This window comes from Hyla sarda, chromosome 1 (assembly GCF_029499605.1).
Source record: "Hyla sarda isolate aHylSar1 chromosome 1, aHylSar1.hap1, whole genome shotgun sequence".
Classification (NCBI taxonomy): Eukaryota; Metazoa; Chordata; class Amphibia; order Anura; family Hylidae; genus Hyla; species Hyla sarda.
The window spans coordinates 528,005,055-528,023,447 of NC_079189.1; the positions used below are offsets into that span (position 1 = coordinate 528,005,055).

General features: G+C 43.1%; 1 protein-coding gene across 5 annotated transcripts in view; it reads right to left on the reverse strand.

Annotated features, from left to right (window-relative positions):
* Positions 1-11,880, reverse strand: part of GTF2H2 (general transcription factor IIH subunit 2) — a 54,239-nt gene extending 42,359 nt beyond the window's left edge. Inside the window, exon 1 of one of the 5 annotated variants that reach the window (XM_056539623.1) lies at positions 11,490-11,880. The gene's annotated coding sequence lies outside the window, so the exon portion shown is untranslated. Of the gene's footprint in view, positions 1-11,300; positions 11,439-11,489 lie in introns of those variants that run through there. The other 4 variants (XM_056539601.1, XM_056539616.1, XM_056539610.1 and 1 more) reach the window with 4 other exon arrangements.
* Between the last annotated feature and the right edge of the window lie 6,513 nt (positions 11,881-18,393).

Consider the following 18,393-nt stretch of genomic DNA (forward strand, 5'->3'; position numbering starts at 1 on the left):
TTAACTAGATAATAGTTGAGATGGAAATAATTAATGTACTTTGTGGTTACATTAGAACAGTCCACGGGCTTAGGTGCAGATCGCAGCAGGTCATTATCCAGAGACCCGCTGCAATCTGCATTTATTAAGTTAACAAGCCATATACACTGTCATAATTCATAATCCCCGCCGCCGGGAGAGGGGAGCTCTGATTGGTGAAAAGCTTTTCACCAATCATAGGTTAACTAGATAATGGTTGAGATGGAAGTAATTCATGTACTTTGTGGTTACTAGGGATGTCCCGATACCATTTTTTTTTTTTTTACGACCGAGTACGAGTACCGATACTTCAATTCAAGTACTCGCCGATACCAAGTACGAGTACTTTTATTTTTAAGGGAATCTGACAGCAGGGTGATGCGGTTTCTGACGCTGTTTACCATACTGATATGTGGGTCCTTGTTGTGTACAATGGGGGCGGCTGCTGTAGTATGAGCCAAGATTTCTCTCTTCTCCATTGGGCAGAACAGGGAATTTGCACTGGCTGTGAAACCGATGACCACATGGTGAGCAGCGGTAGAAACCGGGTCACCTGCATCTACCTATAAATTGAAGTTAGAGCAGGTGACTCTGCTGTAAGATTGCCTTTAATAGTAGGGAGTATCCCCCTTTAGACATTAGCAGGGCCCCCTTTATACATTAGCAGGGCCCCCCCTTTAGATGTTAGCAGCCCCCTCCTCCTTTAGACATTAGCAGCCCCCCTCCCCCCTTTAGACAGCAGGCCCCCCTTTAGACATTAGCAGGCCCCCCCTTTAGACAGCAGGACCCCCCCTTTAGACAGCAGGACCCCCCTTTAGACATTAGCTGCCCCCTCCCCCCTTTAGACAGCAGGGCCCCCTTTAGACTTTAGCAGGGCCTCCTTTAGACGTTAGCAGCCCCCCCCCCCCCCCTTTAGACGTTAGCAGCCCCCCCGGTAGACATTGGCAGGGCCCCTCCCCCCCGGTAGACATTGGCAGGGCCCCCCCTGGTAGACATTGGCAGGGCCCCCCCCCGGTAGACATTAGCAGGGCCCCCCCTTGTAGACATTAGCAGGGCCCCCCCTTGTAGACATTAGCAGGGCCCCCCCTTGTAGACATTAGCAGGGCCCCCCCCTTGTAGACATTAGCAGGGCCCCCCCTTGTAGACATTAGCAGGGCCCCCCCTTGTAGACATTAGCAGGGCCCCCCCTTGTAGACATTAGCAGGGCCCCCCTTGTAGACATTAGCAGGTCCCCCCCTTGTAGTCATTAGCAGGGCCCCCCCTTGTAGACATTAGCAGGGCCCCCCCTTGTAGACATTAGCAGGGCCCCCCCTTGTAGACATTAGCAGGGCCCCCCCTTGTAGACATTAGCAGGGCCCCCCCTTGTAGACATTAGCAGGGCCCCCCCTGTAGACATTAGCAGGGCCCCCCCCTGTAGACATTAGCAGGGCCCCCCCTGTAGACATTAGCAGGGCCCCCCCCCTGTAGTCATTAGCAGGGCCCCCCCCTGTAGTCATTAGCAGGGCCCCCCCCCTGTAGACATTAGCAGGGCCCCCCCCTGTAGTCATTAGCAGGGCCCCCCCCCTGTAGACATTAGCAGGCCCCCCCCCCCCCCCCCTGTAGACATTAGCAGGGCCCCCCCTGTAGACCTTAGCAGGGCCCCCCCCTGTAGACATTAGCAGGGCCCCCCCTGTAGACATAAGCAGGGACCCCCCTTTAGAAAGCTAGCAGGGACCCCCCTTTAGAAAGCTAGCAGGGACCCCCCTTTAGACATTAGTAGGACCCCCCTGTAGACCGCAGCCCTCACCCTTGTAGACAGCTCACCTGGAGCCGTCTGTCCTCTGTCGGCTGCTGCCGCTCCGCTGCTCCGTCCTCTCCCGTCGAATCATGGCGATCTATGGTGGAGCATGTGACATACACGTCACTCTGTTTCCTTCGTAGCGTTACGCTGGGCGCAGGGGAGGAGGAGTGACATGTGTGTCACATGCTCCTCCATCGATCGCCATGATGCAGACGGGAGAACCGGTAGTGAAGATCACAGAAAGCTTCAAGACACAGTTTTCTTCACTACACCAGGCAGCGGAGCGCCAACAGGTATCGGACATGGTATCGGGGACATTGAACGAGTCCCCGATACCATGGAAATGGCCAGTATCGGCCCAGATACCGATACTAGTAATCACATCCACACTTGTGGTTGCATTAGAACGTTCAGTTAATTGTGATTGACAGGTGTGGGAAGTTATTCATAGACTTGTGGCAACAGTAGATTAAAGTAATAAGGGCAGGTTTAGAAGTGATGGAGTTGTAGTGATTTTATTTGACCAGTAGGGGCCATTGTTGTATAAGTGAAATAGTGTGTTTAAATGGGTTTGTGTTGTATTGTGATGGGTATGGGAGGTGGAATATGTAAAGATGTTTTCCATTTTTGTTCTTCGGACGGGAATTTTAGGAATACTACTCCCATCATGGACAGACTATGCCCATGATGGAAGTTATAGTCCATGGGCTTAGGTGCAGATCGCAGCAGGTCATTATCCAGAGACATCAGCATTTATTAACTGTAAAAGCCAGCGGCACATGCGGCTCCACTGCGCTGCCCGCCGGCTCCTGTATACTCTGTCATAATTCATAATCCCCGCCGCCGGGAGAGGGGAGCTCTGATTGGTTAAAAGCTTTTAACCAATCAGAGCTCCCGTGTTCCGGCGGCGGGGATTATGAATTATGACACCGTATACAGTATTCCCCATCGGGAGCGCAGTGGAGCTGCATGTGCCGCTGGCTTTTACAGTTAGTAAATGCTGATCGCAGCACGTCTCTGGATAATGTCCTGCTGCGATCTGCACCTAAGCCCATGGACTATAACTCCCATCATGGACGGAGTCTGTCCATGATGGGAGTAGTAGTCCTAAAATGTGTGTTGGTCCCCCATGTCCCTCGCTGCGCTGTGAAGTATACTTTACAGATAGCGCTGCAAGGGACATATGTATGCGCTCGCTGGGGGTGGGGGGGTGGGGGGACACATATAAGCACTGCTGGGGGCAATATATATAGGTAGTGTAGCGGGGGGCTATATATATGTAGCGCAGCGGGGAGTGTTAGTTAAAGTGGGTGTTAATGTCCTTTTCTGCAGACGTATGCCCTTTCTGTAAGCCAGGTTGGACCTGGAATACATATGTGACTTTTAAACGGAGATGCAACTTTTTTTCTTCGTAAATAGGGACTATCGCATTTGATAAATACATGACCACTGCAAAGCACAAAAAGAAAATTTTATATGTGAGTAGATTTCAGAAATGTGCGTTGGGATGAGCAAAAATCTAAAAATCGCAGCATGTATAGAAAAGTCGTACGTGCGCAAGTATGTGCAACTTTTTTATGCAAAAAAAAAAATCTACTACAGAGCTTGAAAAATCAACTTCTATAAGATTAATAGGATTAGTCTGAAAGAGCACAGCTGCTTAGATTGCATCATATATTGTTGGGGGCATACAAAACGTTTTAAACCTGAGTGGGGGTGCTTTAAAAAATAAATAGCAAATAAACAACTCCCCTACTCTGATGGCTTTTGGTCCTGCTGCCTCTAAGTTTTCAGAAGGAAGACAGCAGGACTGACAGCTAAACATGTTTTTTTTTTTTTTTTTTTTAACCCCTTCATGACCCAGCCCATTTTCACCTTCATGACCTGGGCATTTTTTGAAAATCTGACCACTGTCACTTTAAACATTAATAACTTTGGAATGCTTTTACTTATCATTCTGATTCCGAGATTGTTTTTTCGTGACATATTCTACTTTATTTTATCGGTAAAATTTCACTGATATTTGTATCCTTTCTTGGTAAAAAATCTAAAAATTTCATGAAAATTTTGAAAATTTAGCATTTTTCTAACTTTGAAAGTCTCTGCTTGAAAGGAAAATGGATATTCCAAATAAATTACATATTGATTCACATATACAATATGTCTACTTTGTGTTTGCATTAAAAAATTGACAAGTTTTTACTTTTGGAAGACATCAGAGGGCTTCAAAGTTCCGCAGCAATTTTCCAATTTTTCTCAAGATTTTCAAAATCTTAATTTTTCAGGGCCCAGTTCAGGTTGGAAGTGGATTTTAAGGATCTTCATATTAGAAATACCCCATAAATGACCCCATTATAAAAACTGCACCCCCCAAAGTATTCAAAATGACATTCAGTAAGTGTTTTAACCCTTTAGGTGTTTCACAGGAATAGCAGCAAAGTGAAGGAGAAAATTCTAAATCTTCATTTTTTACACTCGCATTTTCTTGTAGACCCAATTTTTTAATTTTTACAAGGGGTAAAAGGAGAGAAATCACCCTAAAATTTGTAACCCAATTTCTCTCGAGTAAGGAAATACCTCATATGCGTATGTAAAATGTTCGGTGGGCGCAGTAGAGGGCTCAGAAGGGAAGGAGCGACAATGGGATTTTGGAGAGTGAGTTTTTCTGAAAGGGTTTTTGGGGGGCATGTCCCATTTAGGAAGCCCCTATGGTGCCAGAACAGTGGACCCCCCCACATGTGACCCCATTTTGGAAACTATACCCCTCATGGAATGTAATAAGGGGTGCAGTGAGCATTTACACCCCACTGGCGTTTGACAGATATTTGAAACGGTGGACTGTGCAAATCAAAAATTTTATTTTTCATTTTCACAGACCACTGTTCCAAAAATCTGTCATACACCAGTGGGGTGTAAATGCTCACTGCACCCCTTATTACATTCCGTGAGGGGTGTAGTTTCCAAAATGGGGTCACATATGGATATTTATTGTTTTGTGTTTGTCAGAACTGCTGTAACAATCAGCCACCCTTGTGCAAATCGCCTCAAATGTACATGGTGCACTCTCCCTTCTGGGCCTTGTTGTGCGCCCCCAGAGCACTTTGCGCCCACATATGGGGTATCTCCGTACTCAGGAGAAATTGCGTTACAAATTTAGAGGGTCTTTTTTCCCTTTTATCTCTTGTGAAAATGAAAAGTATAGGGCAACACCAGCATGTCAGTGTAAAAAATTTATTTTTTTACACTAACATGCTGGTGTAGACCCCAACTTCACCTTTTCATAAGGGGTTAAAGAAGAAAAAGCCCCCCAAAATTTGTAAGGCAATTTCTCCCGAGTACGGCGATACCCCATATGTGGCCCTAAACTGTTGCCCTGAAATACGACAGGGCTCCAAAGTGAGAGCGCCATGCGCATTTGAGGCCTGAATTAGGGATTTGCATAGGGGTGGACATAGGGGTATTCTACGCCAGTGATTCCCAAACAGGGTGCCTCCAGCTGTTGCAAAACTCCCAGCATGCCTGGACAGTCAATGGCTGTCCGGCAATACTGGGAGTTATTATTTTGCAACAGCTGGAGGCTCCGTTTTGGAAACAGTAGCGTACCAGACGTTTTTCATTTTTTGGGGGGAGGGGGGCTGTGTAGGGGTATGTGTATATGTAGTGTTTTTTACTTTTTATTTTAGGTTAGTGTTAGTGTAGTGTAGTGTTTTTAGGGTACAGTCACATGGGCAGAGGTTCACAGCAAGTTTGCCGCTGGAAGTTTGAGCTGCAGCGCAAAATTTGCGCCATCTCAAACTTGCGGCACTCCGCCCATGTGAGTGTACCCTGTACATTCACATTGGGGGGAGGGGGCAAACATCCAGCTGTTGCAAACTCCGAGCATGCCCTTTGGCTGTCCGTGCATGCTGGGAGTTGTAGTTTTGCAACAGCTGGAGGAACACTGGTTTGGAAACACTAAGTTAAGTAATAAACTTTCAAGTGTTTTGCAACCAAACTTAGTGTTTCCAAACCAGTGTGCCTCCAGCTGTTGCAAAACTACAACTCCCAGCATGCATGGTCTGTCAGTGCATGCTGGGAGTTATAGTTTTGCAACAATTGCAACAGCTGAAGGCACTGAGGTAGGAAACGGACAATGTTTCCCAACTAGTGTGCCTCCAGATGTTGCAAAACTACAACTCCCAGCATGCCCAGACTGCCAAGGCATGCTGGAAGTTGTAGTTCGGCAATATCTGAAGGATCAGATGTTGCTGAACTACAACTTCCAGCATGCTTGGGCAGTCTGGGCATGCTGGGAGTTGTAGTTTTGCAACATCTGGAGGTCCACAGTTTGGAGACCACTGTATAATGGTCTCCAATCTGTGCTCTTCCAGATGTTAGAGAACTACAACTCCCAGCATGCCTGGACAGACTGAGCATGCTGAGATTTGTAGTTTTGCAACATCTGGAAGAGCACAGATTGGAGACCATTATACAGTGGTCTCCAAACTGTGGACCTCCAGATGTTGCAAAACTACAACTCCCAGCATGCCCAGAAAGCCAAAGGCTGTCTGGGCATGCTGGGAGTTGCAGTTTTGAAACTCTCAGAGGCAGCAGTGAGATCGCTTTACGGCGATCTCACTGCTGCCAATGAAGATGCCGCACTGCTGCCGGAAACTCACCTCCGGGACGCAGCGCAGCCGGGACCGCACGGAGGAAGCCGGGACCGCACGGAGGACGCCGGGACCGCTCGGGACACCGCTCCGACGGGTAAGTGACGCCGGGGGACGGGTCAGGGACACTTAGCAGAGCGGTGTGTGTCCCGATCCCCGTGATCGGGACTCACACACCGCGCTGCTAAGTATTTTCATAGCGAAACGCTGCTATCAGCTAGTCAGATTTGACCAGCTGATAGCAGCGATCGCTGGGGGGGGTGGGGGACGAAACCCCCCGTGGTCGCATGGTAAGATGGCTGGCTATCAGTGATAGCCACCATCTTTCCGGGCGCTGCGGGATGCCGCGAGTAGCGGCAGTAATATCCATGACGTACCTGTATGTCATGGGTCGGGAACACCTTGCCACCCATGACGTACAGGTATGTCATAGGTCGGGAAGGGGTTAAACACCCTTAACCCAAGTGTAAAACTTTTTGAATGACAGGTTTTAATAAATCTCCCCCAAGGAGTTTTCCTGTGTAGAGAGGAATAGTGATGCAGTTGCCCATAGCAACCAATCAGATCGCTTCTTTCATTTTTAACAAGACCTCTGTAAGAAGCTATCTAATAGGTTACGATGGGCACCGCTCTTCCTCTACACAGATTTTGATAAATCTCCCCACCTAAGTGTACATTCACATGTACCACCTCTGCCACTTATTTTACACTGTGGGAAATCGGCTGCATAGTTTGCTCCCATTGACCTCAAATTCACAATAGTGGTGTACTCGCCAATTTTCTGGGGGCCCACTGACATTAATGGGTAGCAGAATCTGCAGCGGATATCCCACCGTGTGAGTACAAACTTGGGGTCTATTCACACATACAGTATCCTGTGCATATTTGATGCACAGGATTTGAAGCAGGATCGTGCACAAAAATGTATCACTTATCAAAAAGGATAGGGGTTAAAGGGGTATTCCAAGAAAAAAAAAAACTTTTTTTTATATCAACTGGCTCCAGAAAGTTAAACAGATTTGTAAATTATACAAAAGGTGGAGAGGCTCTTGTGGAAAGTTTCACAAATGACCTGGGCAGCTCAAACTGGCACTTGTACCTAAGGTGTCTGCAAAAGGCTACTAAATGAAAAAGATAATTGAGGCTCAAGGTCTATAGATAAAGTACACACTTGTTTATTGATCATAAAATATTCATTATTAAATATCAAACTGACAATCCGGGATCACAGGGCCCTTGTGTATCCACAGAGTCAGAGAGATTTCAGATTAATAAAGTATATCATATAAAATAATAAAATATATAAGACCACTCTAAATACAATAAATAATATATAATTGATAATAAACAATATATTATATTATATATAGCAGCTTCTTCAGATAGGCACTCCAAATATCAATTTATGTGCCATAGAGCTATTAATCAATGTCCATTAAAGTGCAGTTGCAGTCATAGAAAAATCACAGTTCCTCACACTGATTGTGTCCTTTGCACTGTAACAATTTTGTAAGTTATGTGTCAATCAGGTTTCCCCACATCAAAGATCGCCGGTGCAACAATGTTCCTCAATGAAACAATATCAGGATACTGTGTTTGCTCAGTCATATAATACACCTTGACATGCTCATTTCTAGGATATTACTATATTTTATTTTCATGTCTTACTGCTGTTTTCTATTGGCGTTTTTTATTGGTACTTTTATTGATATCTTATTACTATATCTTACTAATATTTTTATAGATTTACTGATTTATCTTAGTATGTTGTATATAATTTATATTAGAATTTATTGTAGCCCAATTAGATATTTTTAAATTATTGAGGTATACACTATTTAATAATTATATTAAATACTATTATCAGACATCTATCCCTTTTAGGAAGGATTAACACATTTATTTATATATAATCTCTATTTATACATATGTGTTTTTTACCATATTATTCTTCAGGATTTATTCATATTTATATTTAATTTATTCATGTGTACAATTTTATATCAATATAATTTAGTATTAATATAATCTTTATATTATTATTTTCCAACACAGTGCTCTTTTTGGAATCCATTTTTATTCCATTTTTTATTCTTATTTTTAGATATTTCAATTTTTTTTATATAGATATATATTATATATTATTTTTTATTTTTATATACATATTTTTTATATACATAGATCTTATACAGATATTTTAATGGGTTTTTATATAGACATCTATAAACTTTACTATAAGTTCCTGTTGAGTAAGTGTTCCCCTTTATTTGGTTCACTGAAAATTGTCATTCATAAATTAAGACCTACTATAATGTTTACTTTTTTGTGTGATATCATTATTGGGAGGGGCAGAGTATAACCATATATAATTAACCAACTCAGACCCCCAGCACCTATATACTTAAGCTGCTGAAGAAAGCACCTAGTGGGTGCTGAAACGCGTCCAGCGACCCCCCCTTAGAGAATATAAGACCACCTATATGCCTATTACTATCTGCAGTCCATAGAAATCACATACAGAGACTTGCCTCCTGAACGTGCCGTCCGAGACTAGGAACGCGCACTATCTCCACGAGGACGCCACTCAGGAGCATCTGCTTGTGGAAGCGCTGCAGCCCCTGAGAACATTGCCCACCATCCGAAAGCTCCGCAGAATTGGGAGTTGGCCGAGATTCCAGCGGTGCGCTCTCCGGCCAGAGAGTGGGTACAGACGGCTGCTACACATCGTCTCCAGCAAGCACTGAGCGGTCACTACAACATCTTCATCCCACATCTAGATTGGTGAGAGAACTCCAATATTTTTCTATGCGCATAGTTTAAATCAATTGCCGGCATTTATTATTTTAACCAGCGCTATTTGACTGAGCAAACACAGTATCCTGATATTGTTACATTGAGGAAAATTGTTGCACTGGCGATCTTTGATGTGGGGAAACCTGATTGACACATAACTGTTACATAATTGTTACAGTGCAAAGGACACACAATAAGTGTGAGGAACTGTGATTTTTCTATGACTGCAACTGCACTTTAATGGACATTGATTAATAGCTCTATGGCACATAAATTGATATTTGGAGTGCCTATCTGAAGAAGCTGCTATATATAATATAATATATTGTTTATTATCAATTATATATTATTTATTGTATTTAGAGTGGTCTTATATATTTTATTATTTTATATGATATATACTTTATTAATCTGAAATCTCTCTGACTCTGTGGATACACAAGGGCCCTGTGATCCCGGATTGTCAGTTTGATATTTAATAATGAATATTTTATGATCAATAAACAAGTGTGTACTTTATCTATAGACCTTGAGCCTCAATTATCTTTTTTATTTAGTAGATTTGTAAATTAGTGTGAATTCAAGTAGAAAACAGACATGTCGCACATCTACATATTGCATTTTGATCTAATTGCTTCTCATCATAAATTCAAAAACAGGTTGTTAGTATACATTTTGATCAAAAAGTACAAGCCCGCTCGCCACTTCACGGCCACCTATTTAGAGTGGGTCCCTAATGTCCCTAGCATAAAATGGCGTAGCACTGGGCAGTGACCGCCACCGCATCAGTGCCCACAGGGGAAACGACCCACTGGCAGAGCGGCCCCAATGCCACTCAAACCAGTCTCTGGGTCGCACCTCCCTACAGACACTGCGCCACGGCAGCAACGGACGCCGCACAGCACCACACCAGTGTGAACAGGGTGTAAAAGCTCACTTACCATGAGCTCCCAGTCAGACTGGGAGACTGCTAGGAATGAAAAAGGCCCATTTGAAAATTACTTCTATAAAAAAAACTTAATCCTTTCAATAATTATCAGCTGCTGAAGTTGAGTTGTTGTTTTCTGTCTGGCAACAGCGCTCTCTGCTGACAGCTCTGCTTGTCTCGGGAACTGCACAGAGTAGAAGAGGTTTGCTATGGGGATTTGCTTCTCAACTGGGCAGTTCCTGAGACACATGTCATCAGAGAGCACTTAGACAGAAAAGAACAACTCAACTTCAGCAGCTCATAAGTACTGAAAGGATTAAGATTTTTTTTCTAATAGAAGTAATTTACAAATCTGTTTAACTTTCTGGAGCCAGTTGATATTTAAAAAAAAAAAAAAAAAAGTTTTCTCCTGGATAACCCCTTTAAAGGGTACTCTGCCCCTAGACATCCAAAGGATAGTGGATAAGATGTCTGATCGCAGGGGTCCTGCCTTTGGATAACATAAGATGTCTAGGGGCAGAGTACCCCTTTAAGTGGTTATCCAGGATTACGGAGAAAAAAACAGTACCACACCTGTTCTTAGGTTGTGTTTAGTACTGCAGCTCAGTTCTATTAAAGTGAATAGAGCAAATTGTAATACAACACACAACCTGAGGACAGGTGAGGTGCTGTTTTTTTTTGGGGGGGGGGGAACAAAAACAAAAACCCTTGAATTTTTGTATCCATACAAACATCACGTCTACAGCGCTAGGCGGCTACGGGAAGCAGACGGTCAGCAGAAACCGGCGCTCCTGATACCGGAGGCTACAGACAGCTCTAATAAAGTCAGTATTCTCTGCTATGTTACAATAGACATTGGAAATAAATGCACATAGCACTTCTTTTATGACCAGGTGCCCTAACCTAATAGACTAGATAAGTATTCACCAACCAGGGTTGCAAAACTACAACTCCCAGCATGCCCGGACAGCCAAAGGCTGTCCGGGCATGCTGGGAGATGTAGTTTTGAAACAGCTGGAGGCACACTGGTTCGTCAACCCTGGACTATATATATATAACCCCTTTATTGCATCAAAACCTCTTCTCTCTACACCCACAGTATAAAGGCCAACCCTGTATTAGGAACACATACACATTGTGCGTTCAACTCAATGTTTAGTCACCAAATGCTAAAAGGTACAGTAACAATGCTTGGCTAAGAGAGCCCTGCTCTTCCTCACAGCGCTGCTACTCATGACATCACGTCTTATAATGATGACGTCACGAGCACACTACTATCCACAGATCCCCCTGGCCTCCCATATAAACACACTGCACATACCGTACACACAGATACCCGGCACTGCCGCCGCGAGCCTGTCACTTCCACGTGCGTGCAACCAAACAAGACTCCCCCCGGAAACAATAGAGTCGAACACGCGTTCCGGGCTTACGGCTCGCTCTTGTTAGTTTCTGCTGCCAAAATACATTATTGAAGCGTCAAATAGGGTCATTTCTCGCCCCCAAAATGAGTAGAGGCCATGGACTAAGAGCACAGTTCTCCACCCTGTGGACTCTCTGGGTTTTTCAAAACTACGGCATGATGGGAGTTGTAGTTTTGCTAAAGAGCCACAAGGTTGGAAAACACTGCCCTGGATCCTCAGCATAAAATCAAATTGAAGGAGATTTATCAAAACTTGTGTAGAAGAAGAGTTGTGCAGTTGCCCATAGCAACCAGATTGTTTCTTTTATTTTTCACAAGCCTCTTTGAAAATGAAAGAAGTGATCTGATTGGTTGCTAAGGGCAACTGCACCACTCTTCCTCTACACAAGTTTTGATAAAACTTCTCCATGGTGTCTATATAGGGGGAGATTTATCAAAACCTGTCCAGAGGAAAAGTTGCCCAGTTGCCCATAGCAACCAATCAGATCGCTTCTTTCATTTTTCACAGGCCTTGTTAGGAATGTAAGAAGCAAGCTGATTGGTTGCTATGGGCAACTGGGCAACTTTGACTCTGCACAGGTTTTGATAAATCTCCCCCATAGTGTCTATATCAGTGTTTCCCAACCTGAGTTCCTCCAGCTGTTGCATAACTACAACTCCCATCATGCCATGATGAAACAGCTGGAGAGTCACAGGTTAAGGCACAGTTTTCCAACCAGTGTGTCTCCAGCTGTTGCAAAACTACAACTCCCAGCATGCCCGGACAGCCTTTGGAGGAAAAGACCAACTGGTCCATGTAGTCCGCCCTTCTATAACTTTCTATATTGTTTCTTTCCTGGGCTAGGACTTAACAGCGACTTTGACTGCAATATAGATTGTGTGACCAAAGACCACCATGTCACACTGGTTGCTCCATGTCACCTCGCCATTAGTGTTGAGCGGCATAGGCCATATTCGAATTCGCGAATATTCGCGAATATATGGACGAATATTCGTCATATTCGCGAATATTCGCATATTCGTAATGTTCTCTTTTTATTTTCGCATATGCGAATATTCGCGTATGCGAAAATTCACATATGCGAATATTCGTGTATGCGAAAATTAACATATGCGAAAATTTGCATATACAAAAATTAACATAAGCTAAAATTCGCATATGCGAAACCTATCATATGCAAATTTTCGCATATGCGGAAATTCGCACACCAGTCTCACACAGTAGTATTAGAGCCTTCTTACACCACATAAGCTGGAAGCAGAGAGGGATGATCACTGTGATGTGTACTGTGAGAAAAAAAAAAAAAAAAAAAAACGAATATTCGTAATTACGAATATATAGCGCTATATTCGCGAATATTCGCGAATTCGCGAATATGCAATATTCGCGAATAAAATTCGAATTGCGAATATTCGCGAGCAACACTACTCGCCATTAAAAAGTACCTCTCTTCACATTTTTTTTATATATATTATAGTTTAATGTATACAGAATAACTTTCTAATTGCATGTTAGTAAAAAAAAATTAGCTTCTTTCTATTTAATTTCCACTTTGAAGAAATGACCACTAGGGTTCTCCCTACCAGTCCTGGCAGCAAGCATTTCAGACTCATGCTGGAGTCCTAAACACTACGAGCTGCCATTCTGCTTTGTTCACAAAGGAGAACACTCAGAGCTGCCAGCCTGCTTTGTTCACAGCCTGTTTGGCTGTGAACAAAGCAGGCTTGCAGCTCTGAGTGTTTAGGACTCCAACATGAGTCTGAAATGCTTGCTGCCAGGACTGGTAGGGAGACCCCTAGTGGTCATTTTTTCAAAGTGTAAAATTAAATAGAAAGAAGCATATTTTTTAATAACATGCAATTGTAAAGTTATTCTGCAAACAAGAATCTATAATATATCAAAAGTTTTTTTTGATGAGAGGTACCCTTTAAGCTATGTTCACACGGTGGAATTTGCAAGGCAGAACCCATCCCATTGGGATTTCACTCAGAAATGCATTGTGTTCTATTGAGACAGCACATTTTCGAGTGGGCCTAATGTCTGTGGAATATGCAAATGTGCGGAATTTCCGCACATTTTCCGCCGTTTGAACATAGCCTTACCAGTTTCCATTTTTTGTATTTTTTCTCCCTGCCCTCGACTGCCCGTAGATTTTTTTTTATTTTTCAGAGGGCTTGTTTCTTGTAGGACAAGTTGTCCTCTTTTACAGCATCCTTTATTTAAAGGGGTACTCCGGGGGAAAACTTTTTTTTTTTAATCAACTGGTGCCAGAGAGTTAAACAGATTTGAAAATTACTTCTATTAACCCCTTAAGGACCGGGGGTTTTTCCGTTTTTGCATTTTCGTTTTTTTCTCCTTGCCTTTAAAAAATCATAACTCTTTCAAATTTGCACCTAAAAATCGATATGATGGCTTATTTTTTGTGCCACCAATTCTACTTTGTAATGATATCAGTCATTTTGCCCAAAAATCTATGGTGAAGCGGGAAAAAAAATCATTGTGCGACAAAATTGGAAAACAAAACGCCGTTTTGTAACTTTTGGGGGCTTCCGTTTCTACGTAGTAAATTTTTCGGTAAAAATGACACCTGATATGTACTCTGTAGGTCCATACGATTAAAATGATACCCTACTCATATAGGTTTGATTTTGTTGGACTTCTGGAAAAAATCATAACTACATGCAGGAAAATTAATACGTTTAAAATTGTCATCTTCTGACCCCTATAAATTTTTTATTTTTCCGTGTATGGGGCGGTATGAGGGCTCATTTTTTGCGCCGTGATCTGAAGTTTTTAACAGTACCATTTTTGCATTGATAGGACTTATTGATCACTTTTTATTCATTTTTAAATGATATAAAAAGTGACCAAAAATGCACTATTTTGGACTTTGGAATTTTTTTGCGTGCACGCCATTGACCGAGCGGTTTAATTAATGATATATTTTTATAATTCGGACATTTCCGCACGCGGTGATACCATATATGTTTATTTTTTATTTTTATTTACACTGTGTTTTTTTTTATTGGAAAAGGGGGGTGATTCAAACTTTTAATAGGGGAGGAGTTAAATGATCTTTATTCACTTTTTTTTTTTCACTTTTTTTTTGCAGTGTTATAGGTCCCATAGGGACCTATAACACTGCACACACTGATCTTCTATGTTGATCACTGGTTTCTTATAAGAAACCAGTGATCGATGATTCTGCCGCATGACTGCTCATGCCTGGATCTCAGGCACTGAGCAGTCATTCAGCGATTGGACAGCGAGGAGGCAGGAAGGGGCCCTCCCGCTGTCCTGTCAGCTGTTCAGGATGCCGCGATTAGCCGCGGCTATCCCGAACAGCCCGACTGAGCTAGTCGGGAACTTTCACTTTCACTTTTAGCCGCGCGGCTCAGCTCTGAGCGCGCGGCTAAAGGGTTAATAGCGCGCAACGCCGCGATCGGCGCTCCGCGCTATTAGAGGCGGGTCCCGGCTTCACTATGACGCCGGGCCCGCCGTGATATGACGCGGGGTTACTGTGTAACCCCGTGTTATATCAGAAGAGCAGGACCAAGGACGTACCGGTACGTCCTTGGTCCTTTAGGGGTTAAAAAATCTTAACCCTTCCAGTACTTATTAGCTGCTGAATATCTCTGCTGACATCACGAGCACAGTGCTCTCTGCTGACATCTCTGTCCATTTTAGGACCTGTCCAGAGCAGCGTATGTTTTCTATGGGGATTTTCTCCTACTCTGGACAGTTCTTAAAATGGACAAAGATGTCAGCAGAGAGCTCTATATTCCAAAAAGAAAGGAATTTCCCCTGTAGTATTCAGCAGCTAATAAGTACTGGAAGGATTAAGATTTTTTAATGGAAGTAATTTACAAATCTGTTTAACTTTCTGGCACCAGTTGATAAAAAAAAAAAAGTTTTCCACCGGAGTATCCCTTTAATCATATAATCTATTGAGAAGCCCCCACCCCAAAAAAAAAAAAAGAAAAATTATATATATATATATATATATATATATATATATATCTATATATATATATATATGTATATATATCTCGCTTCCCTGTAGCAACCGGTATTGTGGTGCCTAGTGTCCGTAACCCTTCTGTAGTATGGCGGCGGGGTGTGACTTGAAGCTGCAGGACTTGACTTGAGGCTGCAGGACTTGACTTGAGGCTGCAGGACTTGACTTGAGGCTGCAGGACTTGACTTGAGGCTGCAGGACTTGACTTGAGGCTGCAGGACTTGACTTGAGGCTGCAGGACTTGACTTGAAGCTGCAGGACTTGAGGCCGCCACTGCTCACTATAGGCACAACTTGACTGGACTGGACCTCACCACACAAAGAGAGCAGAGCTCAAAGAGAGCGAAGCTAGCTCCACCCCGGGCTTATATGGGGAGACTAGCAGGAACTCCATAGGTCACCTTTGGGTCAGTTGGTCACTAGTACCTCCTGGGTAACAATCACATGGTACATTTATTAAAGGTACAATACACAATATAATACATAACCTATTTACATGGGGGAAACAACTGCAGGGGGCACTGGGGACACTGAGGGACACTGCCTGACAGGGCAGGGAAGGTACGGGGAAACACCATCCTGTACTGGGCCACCACACTTCCCTTCCTGGTTCTGGGGGCAAATACTGTACATTGTCACTTAGCCAACCACTGACTGAGGCGGGACCACTGTGGCCAGTGATTGTCAGTGCAGCATGTCTCACGCCAACCCCATTATCCAATCTCTGTTGAATTTTCCTTCCTGGTGCTGGGGTTGGCAAGAGACATGGCGCTCAGCCAATCACCAGCAATCATGAGCGACAATGTGACATATTAACCCCCAGCACCAGGAAGTGAGCAAAAGGGGACCAAGGAAGATAAGTACCGTTTTTCTATTTTTATTTTTTTATGAAGGCTGTCTGGGGATATTTAAAAATCAATAAATACATGTTACCAAAGTACCTTTTACAGGAATACAAAAGTTACAATTTTTGTTTAGTTTCATCTTTAAAATAAATAAACAAATATGTATACATATAGCTTTCTGATCCATTCTGACCCTTATACCTTTTTTTCATCTACAGAGCTGTGTGAGGGCTCATGATGTTTTTTGCACCATGAGCTATAGTCCGTATAAATCTTCCATCACTTATAAACCCCTGTTATTATGGAGACACGTTGACCAAAAAGCAGAAATTCTGCCATTGGATTGATTTTTTTTTTTTGCTCTGACACTATTCATCATGCAGGAAAAATAATGTTCTATTTTAATTGTAAAGACATTCCTGCATATCCCGATGCTATTACTAATGTATTGCAGTGTACTGTCATTTTAGCATTCTCCTACTACACTCTGCTGCTGGCAGGATGTGATAGGAGTACTGTTATGGCAGGCAGAGGGAGTGGGGGGGCCAATGGGTGCGAAAAAGTAACCCCTTCTTCCGCCCCACTTCTGTCTAACTGCCTAGATGCTACTGACCACAACATTTAGGGGGTTAAACAACTGGGATTGGAGACATCTCTGTAATTCTGTGATTACCTGTAACCATCATCTCCATCCCCTCTTTCCCTTTTTTCCTCCATACTATACAGTTTAAGTTCTTTCCTGATATGTTTTATGCTTAAGACCTTTCACCAATTTTGTAGCTCATCTTTGGACCTGTTTTTTTTTTTCAATATCTTTTTTTGTGGATAAGGACTCCAGTACTGAACATAATATTTCAGATGTGGTCTTACTAGAGCTCTATACAATGGGATCACAATCTCCCTCTTCCTACTGGTTATACCTCTAGCTATGCAGGCAAGCACTTGACTTGCTTTCTTTACCGCCTGGCTGCACTACTGAGTTTTTGTGAGGCTGTGAGAAATTCCCTAAATCCTTCTTTTCTGAAGTTCTGGATCTGTCAGGAGTATTATCAAGACTATGTTTACACCACACAGAGTTCAGGCTGCTCTAAGAACCTTGAGAATTCTAGAATTACAAATCACTGTGTAAGGCCCTGTTCACACTGCGAAGAATCTGCATTTAATTTCCTTGTGGAAGTTTGATTTGCACTGCATGCTTATTGATTTCAATGGGTTTTGTGGTGCCCAGTTTACACGTCGGACGTTTAGCAACTGAACTTCCAACAAGGATTCAGAATCCAGCAGAAGATTGAACATATTCAGTCCTCCGACAAAACCCAACAGTAGGTGCACTCATGCCCTAATACACTGCCCTACATCCCTACATGCTTACATTGGAAGAGATCCCGGAGAAGTATCAGAGCTTGTAATGGGGCTTTTATGATCCTGGAGCTCCTGCCCTTCCCTCTTTGCTGTGGCTGTGCACACATTTCCTGCCCTATCTGGATGTCCCGGGCTGTGCAAGTTCTCCCACTTAAAAAGAGAAGAGAGGCCTGTAATTTTCATCATAGGTATACCTCAAATATGAGAGACATAATGAGAAAAAAAAATCCATAAAATCACATTGTCTGATTTTTAAAGAATTTATTTGCAAATTATAGTGGAACATAAGTATATAGTCACCTACAAACAAGCAAGATTTCTGGCTCTCACAGACCTGTAACTTCTTCTTTAAGAGTCTCCTCTGTCCTCCACTTGTTACCTGTATTTAATGTCACCTGTTTGAACTTGTTATCAGTATAAAAGACACCTGTCCACAACCTCAAACAGTCACACTCTGAACTCCACTATGGCCAAGACCAAAGAGCTGTCCAAGGACACCAGAAACAAAATTGTAGACATGCACCAGGCTGGGAAAACTGAATCTGCAATAGGCAAGCAGCTTGGTGTGAAGAAATCA